At 44.3% G+C, this 12,274-nt stretch overlaps 1 long non-coding RNA gene across 1 annotated transcript in view; it reads right to left on the bottom strand.

The window, feature by feature from the left end:
• Positions 1–2,559: 2,559 nt before the first annotated feature.
• LOC138527253 (uncharacterized) overlaps positions 2,560–12,274 on the bottom strand; it is a 138,438-nt gene continuing 128,723 nt past the window's right edge. The window contains exon 6 of the long non-coding RNA XR_011283832.1: positions 2,560–2,854. This is a non-coding gene — a long non-coding RNA (uncharacterized lncRNA). The remainder of the gene's footprint in view (positions 2,855–12,274) is intronic.

Raw genomic sequence — 12,274 nt, 5'->3', positions numbered from 1 at the left:
TGCTTTCTTGTCACAAACAATCATCAGGGAGGCTGTGTTTCTTTTCAGGTGTTACCAATTTAGTTGCTCTTTCAGTCTTTAAGGATTCTGGTAGCTGTAGTGAGAACATTTTTTCAATTCAGGTGACCAGGAACCGACACCTCTCCTGGAGCACACATCTTTCCCAAAATTGGGGGAGGGTGGAAACCATCATTATGGCTCTCCAAAGTGGGGCATAATAACCCGGTGCTGCTGCCTCTGGAGCCCGGGACTCCCATATCATTATGTGAAAAAGTGAGCAAGGCGAGGCGCGCACTCCAGTTCCCAGTCAAAATATACCTGATGCAAAAAGTAACTGGGTTAAATCCCAAGAATGTCCAAGTATTAACAGGGTTGAATCCCAAGTGCTGCAGTTCAGTTTTGGGAAAGATGTGTGCTCTTGGAGGGGTCTTGGTTCCTGTTCACCTGAATTGTAAAAATGTGATCACTACAGCTACCAGAATCCTTTGAGACTGAAAGAGCAACTAATTAGTAACACCTGTAAAGAAATACAGCGTCCCTGATGATTGTTTGTGACAAGAAAGCGCTTGGATGATAAGAACAACAGAGCAACTGAACTGCAGCAGAAGGGATTCAACCCTGATAATACTTGTTGAATTTTGGGATCAGTTACTACTTGCATTTGACTGGGAAGTGAAATGCACGCCTCGCCTTCCTCTTTTTTCACATAACATAACAGAACAAGCAACACCGTTTAGGATGAATGGGGAGGATATCCCTCCTGGGTTCAATATGTTGCTGCTCGTTTTAGCAATTTTGCACACAAGATTACTAAAACCTGGTTTGTTTAGCACACAGGCCTTAATGGAGTTGCAACAAATTATACACAAATCCATTTCGAAGCGCATCAACTAAGACAAATTGCATTTTACAATTATCTTTGTTTCCAAATATGTTGTTCAGATATACAAACAGTATTTTTTAAATGGATGCAAAGTTGGCAAATCTCCTTTGTCATTAGAGCTCTTGTCCAAAGCCTTTGAAAGCAAGGGCATCACATCTCATTCAGATACATTTCTCCATAATGTCTTCTGGTATTAGAGCGCTCTGAGACCTATGGGTATGTAGTGCTATATAAGAAATACATTATAATGATTATTATTACTGGAAATAATGTTTCACTCTGTCATAGCTCGGCACCTGTTTTTTCAGGTTGCCTTTATTATTAAAATATTGTAGCAACCCCCTTCTCACATAAATTTGCCGATATCAATCTTTCTGGAAAGTGGTGGCTTCCTAATGCAAGAAAATTTGACCACAGAAAGTGTTTAGATTTCTAGACATAAAGGTTATTTATTATGCAACAGACTACAGTGATCGTTTGCGTATAATGGCTGACTGCACCCCTTTTCCTTTCATGGTGTAGCTCCTTATAGCAGTATTCCTTCTAACCGCTATATTAATCCCTCATTCAGTTCATGGAATTCTCTGCCCCAGGTACTTTGTTTGTAACTCACATGATCTCACTCTGCTCTAAATAGTAAATAACACAGGTTCCATAGTTACCTGCAGGGCATGATCCCTTATAGCCTGATATAATCCTCAACAGACCCCATATTCTGCACTTTGCCACTGAACAGGAGTTTAACACAAGAGCCAAACAAGGCAGCCCGCTATCCCAAAATGTCCACTCGATGAGGGGAGACAACACCAGACAGGCTTGCTTAAATATATGTTCTACCCTGTTGCCTCTGGACACACAGTGCACTTTGCATCCCTATATATATTAACAGCGGGGCTAAAGCCACTTTAACAAGCAAAATCATCGATGTATACTATAGGGTATTCCGTGGTTTCAATGTCGGAAATTACTTCGAAGTAATTTACTTGGAAGCAGGGCTGGACTGGCCTTTAGGGAACTCTGGAGATTTACCGGTGGGCCTATGCACCCTGGGCCTCTTTTGTGTGGTATTTCCACATTCTCACATAGGAAAAGCATTGGACTTGCTGACAATGTGTCAAATAGGGCCACTTTGAAAATTATTTCCAGGGCCTCTTTGGGTCCCCAGTAATTATTTCCAGGGCCTATTTTGGTTCCCAGTCCACCCTTGCTTGGAAGTGATTACTTCGAAAAGTACTTTGAAATATATAGATAGTTGTGGGTTAAGGGGTACCAAGGGGCGGGCAGGGGTTTGGTAAAGGGGTAGCAGCGAAGGAGGAAAAGAGGGTTTCAGACCTCCCCCCCCAAATTAACATTTTTAAAAATTGAAGTAACATTTCGAAGTAAATTACCTCGAAGGAATGTTTTTGGCAGGAATGACATGGAACCTTCTATAATCCACAAAAACTTACCTTAAGTCTTCATCACACTCGCTCTCACAATTGTCGCCATTTTCCACTTCTCGGGGTTCTGTCACCCAGCCCAATGGGTTTGAAATAGAGGCTCAATTTGCAAGCGTGTTTCCAATCTCCAATTTCTGGAAGTGGATTGTCTTTTTCTGGTCCCAAAGGCTTACCTGAAATGCTGTATCCAGTAGGAAAGACGCCACATATCTGAAGTATAAGTCTGTCAAGAGCAAATTAGATTAAAGAAATATCTTTATTTGATTTTTCAAAATATGCTGTATGAAAACATGATGATTCCAAAGAAGTGTGGCCGGAAGCAGAAGTGTGGCCGGAAGCAGAAGTGTAGCCGGAAGCAAAAGTGTGGCCGGAAGCAGGAGTGTGGCCGGAAGCAGGAGTGTGCATTGCAGAGTGTGCATTGCAGAGTTCACTCGTGTAGAAGAAACCCCAGATCCTTTGTGTGGTGGTCTTCCAGAATGTTCTGGCACAGAAGCAATTGAAGTTATGATGCAGGCTGTCTGCTAACCTTCATCTTGCATATGAAAATTGAAACAAAAATACAGAGATGTGATCATCCTTTACAGAACTATCAGTTTAGTCTTATAATAATGCACTTTTTAAAAACTATTTAACCATTACAAAATGTACAGTCTAGTCCGCATTTTCTTCAACAGGTGTTTTATTACTAACAAAGCAGACGTCCTTGCGTCTGGGGTTACTGCACAGATGAAATGGAGTCGCAAAAAACCATTCCAACATCTGTGCTAGTGTGTTTTTATTGCATACATTGGTTCTATTGGTTTAAAGATTGCTTATTGGGCACAAGGAAAAAGGCAATTCAAATACATCACATGATCCAAGCTAAACAAAAAAACAGCATTGGCAAAGGTTTTGGCTGAAATATGTCCCAAAGTCCCAATAATACCTACATGTGCCTGATAAGCCACCATCATGTGTAGTCTTAGGGGTGCTGCCCTAGGTTTGACAAATGCAGCCTCAAATAGCCCTATAATGTCATCACCAGCCTGATATAGTCACTGTGCGTAATGTGTAAGCTACATGTGTCCATGGGTGGTCAACAGCTGCCAGGTCACCCTCCTTTGCCCCGATAATGACATCATAGGTCTGGTGTAGTAAACATGATATGATATGATACAGCATTTATAACATATGCTAAAGCATGCAAGTTGTGCTAATGACGGGCAAGTGCAATTAAGACCTGTTAGTGCCCTCAACAATGGGCACTAATGCTATTAACTATTATGAACTATTAAATGATGGATTTCATGTTCATCAATATCAAAAAACGAATGAGCAAGGTCAGGTGATCTCTGCTGAAGAGTAACCACTGCTACACCCTGAGTGGGTAACCCCTTGTGTGGGTGGTCACAGAATTCTCATGAAACTGTTCTTCTGTACAAAAGGGTTTTATTTTGAAGTGCAGTGATAACACACTGGTATTTTTCAAAAACATAGGACATTCACATTTGAGGACATACAAGGTGTAGTACCTAAGTACGAATGATCAAGTAGTCAATATTTGAGACATCTACTTGTACAGTTTGTTCATTCTCTATAGGTTCCTTGGGAAGGAAGCTTAGAGAATTCAGTGGAATCATAGACAGGTAGAGGGCCCATAGAGTGTGGGCACAATCAAGAGTTGAACAACAACATATAATACATGTCAACACGACAGTGTTTCGGCCATTTTGCGTGGAGCTAGGTGAGCTCTAATGGTGTAGGCCTTCATCAGGACAGGAGAGTCTTTACGAGTGGAGGGTCCTATTTGGTCGAATCCGAGGAGCTTAGTGGCTCAGATTAAGAGGTGGAAGGATCCACTTCTTTAGGATGCAGTCGTCATCTTGTCAACAGGCGCGGTCACGCCTATTGCCAGTGCATTCAGCTGCCAGGATCGTTGAAGCAGCAGTGTGTCGTTACCCACTCAGGGTGTAGCAGTGGTTACTCTTCAGCAGAGATCGACTTGACCTTGCTCATTCGTTTGTTGATATTATTGTACCGACCTGGGCAGAGCAAGGCAGTAACCAGGTACCCTTCCGAATACTAGTTTAATGTTCATCAGACAGGTAGCACATTTTGCTTTGTGAAACATGGAAACCAGCATACAAAAGAGAAAACAATTCCATCATGGCGGGCAATAAAACACACACACAAAATCGACCAGAGAGAACTGTTCCTTTTCACTTTCAGCTTAAGTACAGAAATATAGGCGTGACCACTGCTTGCGTCAGAGCCACCAGGACAATGGGGTCATGTCAGCACACGCCAGCAAGAGACGTGGCAGCACAGGGAAGGAGTCATGAAGAAAAAGAAAAGGCAAGAGGGCGAGGTGTGGGAGACAAGTGAGGCAGATTATGATTTTGCCGGTATCCCGCTGGTATTACCGGCGGGATGCCAGCAAACTGGAATACCGTTTCTGCCACTTGGTCTGCTGGAATTAATAATAATAATAATAATAATTTAGCATTTATATAGCACTATGAACCCTCAGGTATCTGAGCGCTGCTTATTATTACCCACGGTGTCTGGTGCTCATTTATTGCCCTCAGAAGGATGAAAGGCTGAGTTTGGCACTGCCGGGTTTCGAACCTGCATCAGCAGGCTCTGCACAGATGGCAATGCGCGCCCTCGACTTGCTGTGCTATTGGACCAGCAGGACTTGCCGACAGACTCCAATTGGCGGAAACGCCACTAAATCCCATAGGACTCCATGGGGGCATTTGCCGGCAATACCGGCACTGGTGTTACCGGGCCAGTAATACTGGCAGTTTTTTGCCGGTAGGGTGGCGGATATACCTCCAGATCAGAGCTGGAGGTAAATCCTCCACCCTACTGGCAAACTTGTAGTTGGCTGGTCCGGAAAAGTGCTGGTAACAGCACTTTATTTCCAGACCGGCCAACTTGTAATGAGGCCCCTTGAAAGGAGAGGAAGTCTCTGGTGCTGATGGGGGAATGAATAACTGATCTGCAGCAATTTGAATTCACTGGTGAGTGTGGGAGTACATTTTTCTGGCCACAGCACATCTGCTGGAGGAAGCATTCACGAGAATGTTTCACATTCACACAGACGTTCGTAGTCCCATGGATACAAAGTTACACTGTATAAATAAAATTACATGTACCTGCATTATCCGTGCAAGGGACAAAACAAAGAGGCATAGTTCTCCTACTCTGGCTAGCATTACAAGCAATGCAAAGTTACCATTTCCGAGCAGTGAAAGCTTTACATTGACAATGTGCAGCTTCCCTTGCTTACCAAACGTTTCCTTGTCTTTTGATTTACACCTGGCCGCGAGTTCCTAGTGCGGTGCGGCTTGACTTGACTATACACTGATTCATTGACGAGCATGCTGAGAGGTCCATTCCTCTAGCCCAGTGCAGGGAACAAAGCGGAAAGGAGAGGATTTTGTGGCACTGTGAGCAGTGAGCACTGTGAGCAGCCCCGGTCCCAGTTTTTTTCCGACAGCGGGGTTTAACGGGGGATTAGCTCAGTGCAATGCAGAGCGAATCAGCAGCTTGAGCGTGGGGGCTATCTGGAACAAAAGCAGGTGCCGGACAGGAAAGCACTGTGCGGACCGTGCACCTTTGTGTAATTTACCTTCTGTTTGGCCACCCAATGCTACTTTTTTACTTTCTCTTCTCTGAGGAAAGTATTTTTTTAAAGCATTCTTTTTACCCACTATACACAACATTATATTAACAAGTGCAGTGACTGCAGTGATTTGTGGGCGGTCCATTTTTTGTTCTGTGTAGCTAGCTGCCTAACAGCTCGGCTGCAGTCTTTCACTGCGCTACACCGCTACATCTGTGCAGGGTGGGTCAGTGTCCTAGGCTGAAAATGGCTCCAATTCCAAACAACAACTTAAAGTCATCAAGTGGGAGTGGCAGAAGGGAGCAGTGGATTGATGCTAAACTAAAAATGATTAATAGTCTCCCTTCGGCAGGACGACCTGGCCTGAGGAGTCAGGCGAGCTCCAAGTCACCTCCGGGAAAGAACACAAAGGGCTTAGCCGGAGATTTAATAGGAGGCATGGTGGTAACCCGAGGGAAGGGTCCACTAAGCTTCGGCAATTGTGTATCCTTTCAGGAAGATGCAATAGTAACAGATTTGACATCCAACTTGGCCTGTGCTGCACAATCACAAACCAATAGGAGTGCCTTCACAAAGAGACAGGGGCCACTGCTCCAAGACACCGTGCTACCTCCAATTTGTCACAAACCCTTAAGAGGCAACTTGGGCTCCCCAATAAAGGGCGAACTGAGAAGTGGCTTTTAAAAAAAATCTATTTCAAGTACAGAGGCTATATTGACGGCAAGACCCAAAGCTATGGCAGTAGTGGACCACTCTCATGTGAACAATCTCAGCTTGATTGACTTTGTGAATTCAAGGCGATTGACCCTGTTTTTGCTCCTCCCCAAGCAAGCGTCAGCCAGCAATCTTGCAATGCTTCAGCCTTTGGATCTCTGACAGACTTAGTAAATCTATTGGATAAATCCAATACTGGTCTACAGTCATCAGAGTTAAAAACAAACGACTCAGGACTACAACATACATTGCTGGAAGCAGATGAGCAAAGACATCTCACATCAGCAACAATCTCATCTCTGAATATGGTGTTAAGCTTGTTTGTGGCACTGTATGACAAAATGAGGAGGTGAAAGGCCATTCAAACTATTTGGATGCCATTGCTTGCAAATTAGATAATATGGAGGAAATTATTTGTCCGGTCGCAACGGCAAGAACACATCCAGAAGGGCGGCAAGATCCTCTTGAGTCTGTTATCATAGAGTCCTTGGAAGAAGAAGAGGAGAACATTCCCAAAGTTGGGGAGCTGCAGGAACACTCAGGGGAAATCCTGCAGTCTGAGAAACTGCCCAAACAGGAAGCCAACATCCCAGCATAACAGATGGGACGTAGTGTTGTGGACCTACACATGAAGGACCTTAGGTCAGTGACAATTGGGGAAAAAAACTTGAAGACCTAAAAACGACCGAAGAGAAACAAAGCCTCCTCAAGGAAGTAGCTAAGAAACCTGCCCATTTCTGAGTTGCTCTTCGGTTATTCGGCAAGGAAAAACCAAAGCGGTTTGCCACATTCAAGTAGAGTATTGGAGATGGAGGGGCTACATCTGGGAACTTGCGTAGTGGAAAACAAAAGATGCCAGGAGAAACAGGAAAGCACAGAATTGACGACTAACAAAGGAAAAAGAGCTAAGAAGGATGTATGTGTATAGTTTGATCTACCTGTTTCCTTAAGCACTCAAACAGAAATAACTAATGCATATGATCAAATGGACAACTTGCGCTGTGACCGAGCCGGTACAATAGAGCCGGCCAGAAGTCAGAGTGAGGAGGGGACCAGTAGAAGAGCCAGAAATATGGGTAATGAAGCCTTGATCAGAAGGTTGCAGAAGCAGCATCAGGGATCTTCACGGTTCAAGGAGAACATTCCGTGGCAGTCCCTCCCGGAAAGAGAACTGTTGAGCAACAAGCACATTTGAATAGTAATGCCGAAAGGAAGGACAGAAGCAAAGAAAACCCTCCTAACTTTAATAACTGCAAGGCAAATGTGTATTTGGACAGCCTTTTTTGCAAACTGCATTGGCCAACAACTCAAGGAGGGGACCCCAGAAGTAATTGGACCATGGAGGGGCCCGGAAACGTAGAGAGAGAGACGGAATAGGTAAAGAAATCCCACCCAGATTTTCAATGGGCCGTCCTTGTCAACAGGAAGGTCCCATTAGGCCCAACGAGATGAACAATTAATACATACTTCTGCAACAGGGATTTAGGGACGACTCTAATCAAGGGAATAAAAGTGGTCATGTCATGTATGCTGAACTGCAGGGTAGATCTTTGTTTAAATAGAACTAATGGATTTACCATTTTTGCAGAAATTCCAACATTAAGAACAATTTCATCACTGGATATAGAAATGATTCACTTTCCCATCCGATCACAGTCAAATGCATGTGTAATTTATGCCGGCTCATATAAGAATAATAGGGTCGCTGCCCATAGATTAAACTCAGGGTGGAATACTAACTACACTGAAGGGAGGTCCGGCTGGTTGTAGAGCAGGGTCCCCAGAACCAACTCAGGATTTGCAACACATGCACAATGGGGTTGGGGAAATAAATGACAAAAGTAATTGGGAAGGGCTGTTGGAGATGGGGCAGAAAATGGCTGCATATTTTTTCAGGAAACTTGGCTAGTCTCTTGCCCAGCGATAGATGGCTATGAAGTCTTTTTCCAGGCAGCCAGGGCAGGTGCAGTAGGAAAGCTTTCAGGAGGCTTGCTAGCAACAATTCGTACGAGCCAGGGTTTGTTGGTGAAGGCTATACCCAACACACCGTTTGGAATTTTGGCCGTAGAAGTGGAAAATGATAATCTTTCACTGAAGCTTCTGTCGATGAACATCTACTGGCATCGGGGTGGCAGATTTAAATGTTGACTTGGGTCAAATTCAGGAGACAATAACTGCCTGGAGGAATGTAAACGTGGGGGGTATGGTTGTGGTAGCAGGTGATATTAATGCAGACCTCCCAATATCCCTCCAGGGAATGAGATAGGAGATGGCTTTGGACCCTATTCGGCAAACCTTTAAGACTCCAACAGTGTTATAATGGGTGGCAATAATGATATCTTTGGACTTGAAAATGATCCCTTGTACTGACGGGAAGTTGGCTAAAAGGGCACAAACCTAGCAAAGGGGAAATAGTACATCAGTCTTAGACTATGGCCCTCATTACGACCCTGGCGGATTACGCGGTGCTAAATGCACCGCGAAGCACGGCGGAAAGCCGTCGATAGCGCCATGGGGGTTGGCGGATTTACCACCCCATGCCGACCTTGGCGGAGCGGTAAATCCCCAATCCCCATTTTACCCTTCCCCATTCCCATTCTTGCCCCATAGGGTATAATGGGAGTGGGGAAGGAGTTAATTACGCCGCCGTAAAGTACGGCGGCGTAATTAACAACGAGGTCCCTTAGCGCCATGGTTTTCTCCGCCCGGCAAAACCAGGCGGAGAAAACCTCCATGGCGCTAAGGGAACTCGTAGTACGGCGGACGGGTCCGCCGCGATTAGCGCTGGCGGAAACCCACTCCGCCAGGGTCCTAATGAGGGCCTATGTCTTTGCGTATTACAAGCTGCTCGAGGCCTGTTTAAACCTAGCAGTGGTCGGCAATAATTGGAGTGACCACAATATGATCTCTGCAACCTTTGAAATGTGTTACGTAAGGGTAGGGTGCAGTATCATTAAGGATCTTATTCTCGTCAATGGGGGGGGGGGAGACTGAAATGGACAGTAAGGACTGTGTCCAATTTAAACTATGGTTTTCAGAGTATTGTTCAATTGTATGAAAGGAACATTGCCTGTTTTTCAGTATATAGTTACCTGAAAACCTTGTAAAAAAAATACAGAGAAACCATCGATGGAAGAGAAAAAGCCAGGGAAGGAGAGAAATAGTCTCTATGTACATAAATATAACAAGGCATTAGTTCTAACAAGGCAAGAGCCTAGAAAGGGGTTGAGGTCTATAAAATACAGCTTAGAAGACCTCTCTGAGAAAAAGAGAAAATCCAGAGCATTAAAACAAAATTATAAGAACTACTGTAAAAAACAGAAAATGATAATGCTGCAAGGTGGCGTGAAGAACATGCTCAAAATTCTATCAAAAAAAGACACCGGGTCCTTTTGGGCCACGGTGAACTCATTAAATCAAGCACCGGCACAGTGCCAATTGAATGCAGTTCCTGAGAGAGTATGGATGAAACATTTTGGGGAGCCATATTCAACAGGTAAAGCACAGTTACATGACGAGAATAAAGATCAGGAAGTAGCAGAACCATTTGACTACACACTTGAGTTAGATCGGGAAAGCATTAGTAGATTAATTAAAAGGATGAAAACATCTCAGGCACTAGGCCCAAGTGGTATCACTAATGATGTACTAAAGGGAGACTCGAATACCTGGTTGATTGTCCTTTCTTTCCTGTTTAAGAGTATCATGGAGAGTGGGTTGTTCTCTGAGACATGGAAGTCAGCCTATGTTGCACCGATCTATGAGAGAGGGGACAGATGGGATACAAAGAAGTATAGGCTAATCTCTGTGTCGGACATAGAAAGCAAAATCTTTGCAGGAGGGTTGCTGCGTTATCTTGAGGGATAGTAAGGATCAACAGAGAGGCTAGATAGCTTCCAAATGGGTTTTCGTAGGGGCCATTCAACCCACATTAGCAGTGCCATAATCAGGGAGTTATAGGAGAGGACAAGGGGGACACAGAACCTGACCATTTATGTGGCCTCGATAGATCTGTCTGCAGCGTTTGACCGGGATGACCGCAGTAGACTATGGGCAAAATTGCAACAGTGGGGCTTGCCAACAAGATTATTGAGGTTGATAGTAGCACTGCACGAAAGGTCAGGAATATTTGTTCGCTTAAATCAAGCAGGTGTTCTCTTGCATAGAGTAAGTACCAACATAGGACTGAGGCAGGGATGCACATAGGCTCCCTGCCTCTTTAACATATATGTTTCAGACATAGGAGAGACTCTAAGGCCATAAGGCTTAATATCACCTAAACTGTGACCTTTAAAAACTGCCTGGGTGTCATATACTGATGATTTCCTGCTATCCGATTGCTTGAGGGTTGGGGTTAGGAGGCTCTTGGGTGCCTTCTTGAAATATGCCATAGAAAATGGACTTACAATAAATCCTGCAAAAACCAAAATCCAAGGCAGTGGAAGTGTGAGGAATATCTAGTGGGAAGTGTAGAGTCTAACATTTTTAGACTTCGTTTTTCTGCCAAAGCCCTTCAGTGGGAGATACAACTGCTGCTGAACCTTGAAGCCCAGAGTCTAACGAATCAGCAGGTTCAAGTTGACGAGAGATACAGAAGATTCTCAATAAGGACAGGAATCCAATTTTACGAAGGGAAGCTGGTACCCAAGTTGCTATATGGTCTAGAACTTTGGCCAGATAAGACCTATGGTTGGCTAGACCCATTAGAGGGGAAGATATGGCGACGAGTACTAGGGGTGCCAAATGGACTCCCCGTGGCAGTCATAAGATATGAGCTGGGCCTAAGGTAAGGGTCCAATGCCAGAGTTTATCTTTATATCAGAAAATACAGTCGTCTAAATCCGACCATGTATATATGGTGGCAAGATTGGCTCTGAAAGGGAGAGGGGATCCCTCCAATAATTCAGACACATATTTAGGAAAATTGAGGGTCAACTGTGAAACCGTGTTAAAAGAACAGGGATTTGACACTTTAACTCTGGTAATGAATGCAGCAAAAGTAAAGAAGGCTTTGTACAAACAAGATTGGGTGAACACTGTACATTTATTTCATGGCTACCATTCTTTGAAACATCTTAGCCATGAGTATAAGCCTAGGGGAACGATTGCACCATATTTGTCGGTCGGACCTGGCGGGCAGTTCAGCACTTGCGAGCACAACTCATCGGATGAACCGGCTCCGTTATGAACGGTGCCGGTCCATCCAACGTCCCCATTCCCATTGAGCCCTATGGGGCTCAAATGGGAATGGGGACTGACAGGCACTGGCACCTGCAAATGGGCAATTTCCGGGTCTGCCAAGGTCGCCATGACCCGGTAATTGCCCATTCGCAGGTACCGTCCCGGATGCAACTCTGGCGGCAGCCATACCAGTTTTACCGGCACGGCTACCGCCAGAATTGTAATGAGGCCCAATGTGTTTAAAGGCATGTTCATGAGTTAAAGTTTTATTATGGAAGTTGTATGCTTTGTCTTATATTTTGTACACATTGTTGTACTTTGTATTTTGTATTTTGTCTTTTTTTACTGTCTTGTTTGTAAAGGTTTCAAAGAAACCAAAGACAAAAACAAAAACCAAATTAAAAATATTTTACACCTGAGAAAAAAGAGGGGCCCAGTTCAAACCAA

The sequence above is a fragment of the Ambystoma mexicanum genome, chromosome 14 (genome assembly GCF_040938575.1).
Source record: "Ambystoma mexicanum isolate Mex_15411 chromosome 14, UKY_AmexF1_1, whole genome shotgun sequence".
Classification (NCBI taxonomy): Eukaryota; Metazoa; Chordata; class Amphibia; order Caudata; family Ambystomatidae; genus Ambystoma; species Ambystoma mexicanum.
The sequence above is the reverse complement of the archived record's forward strand: the minus strand, read 5'-3'. Positions and strand labels throughout refer to the sequence as shown.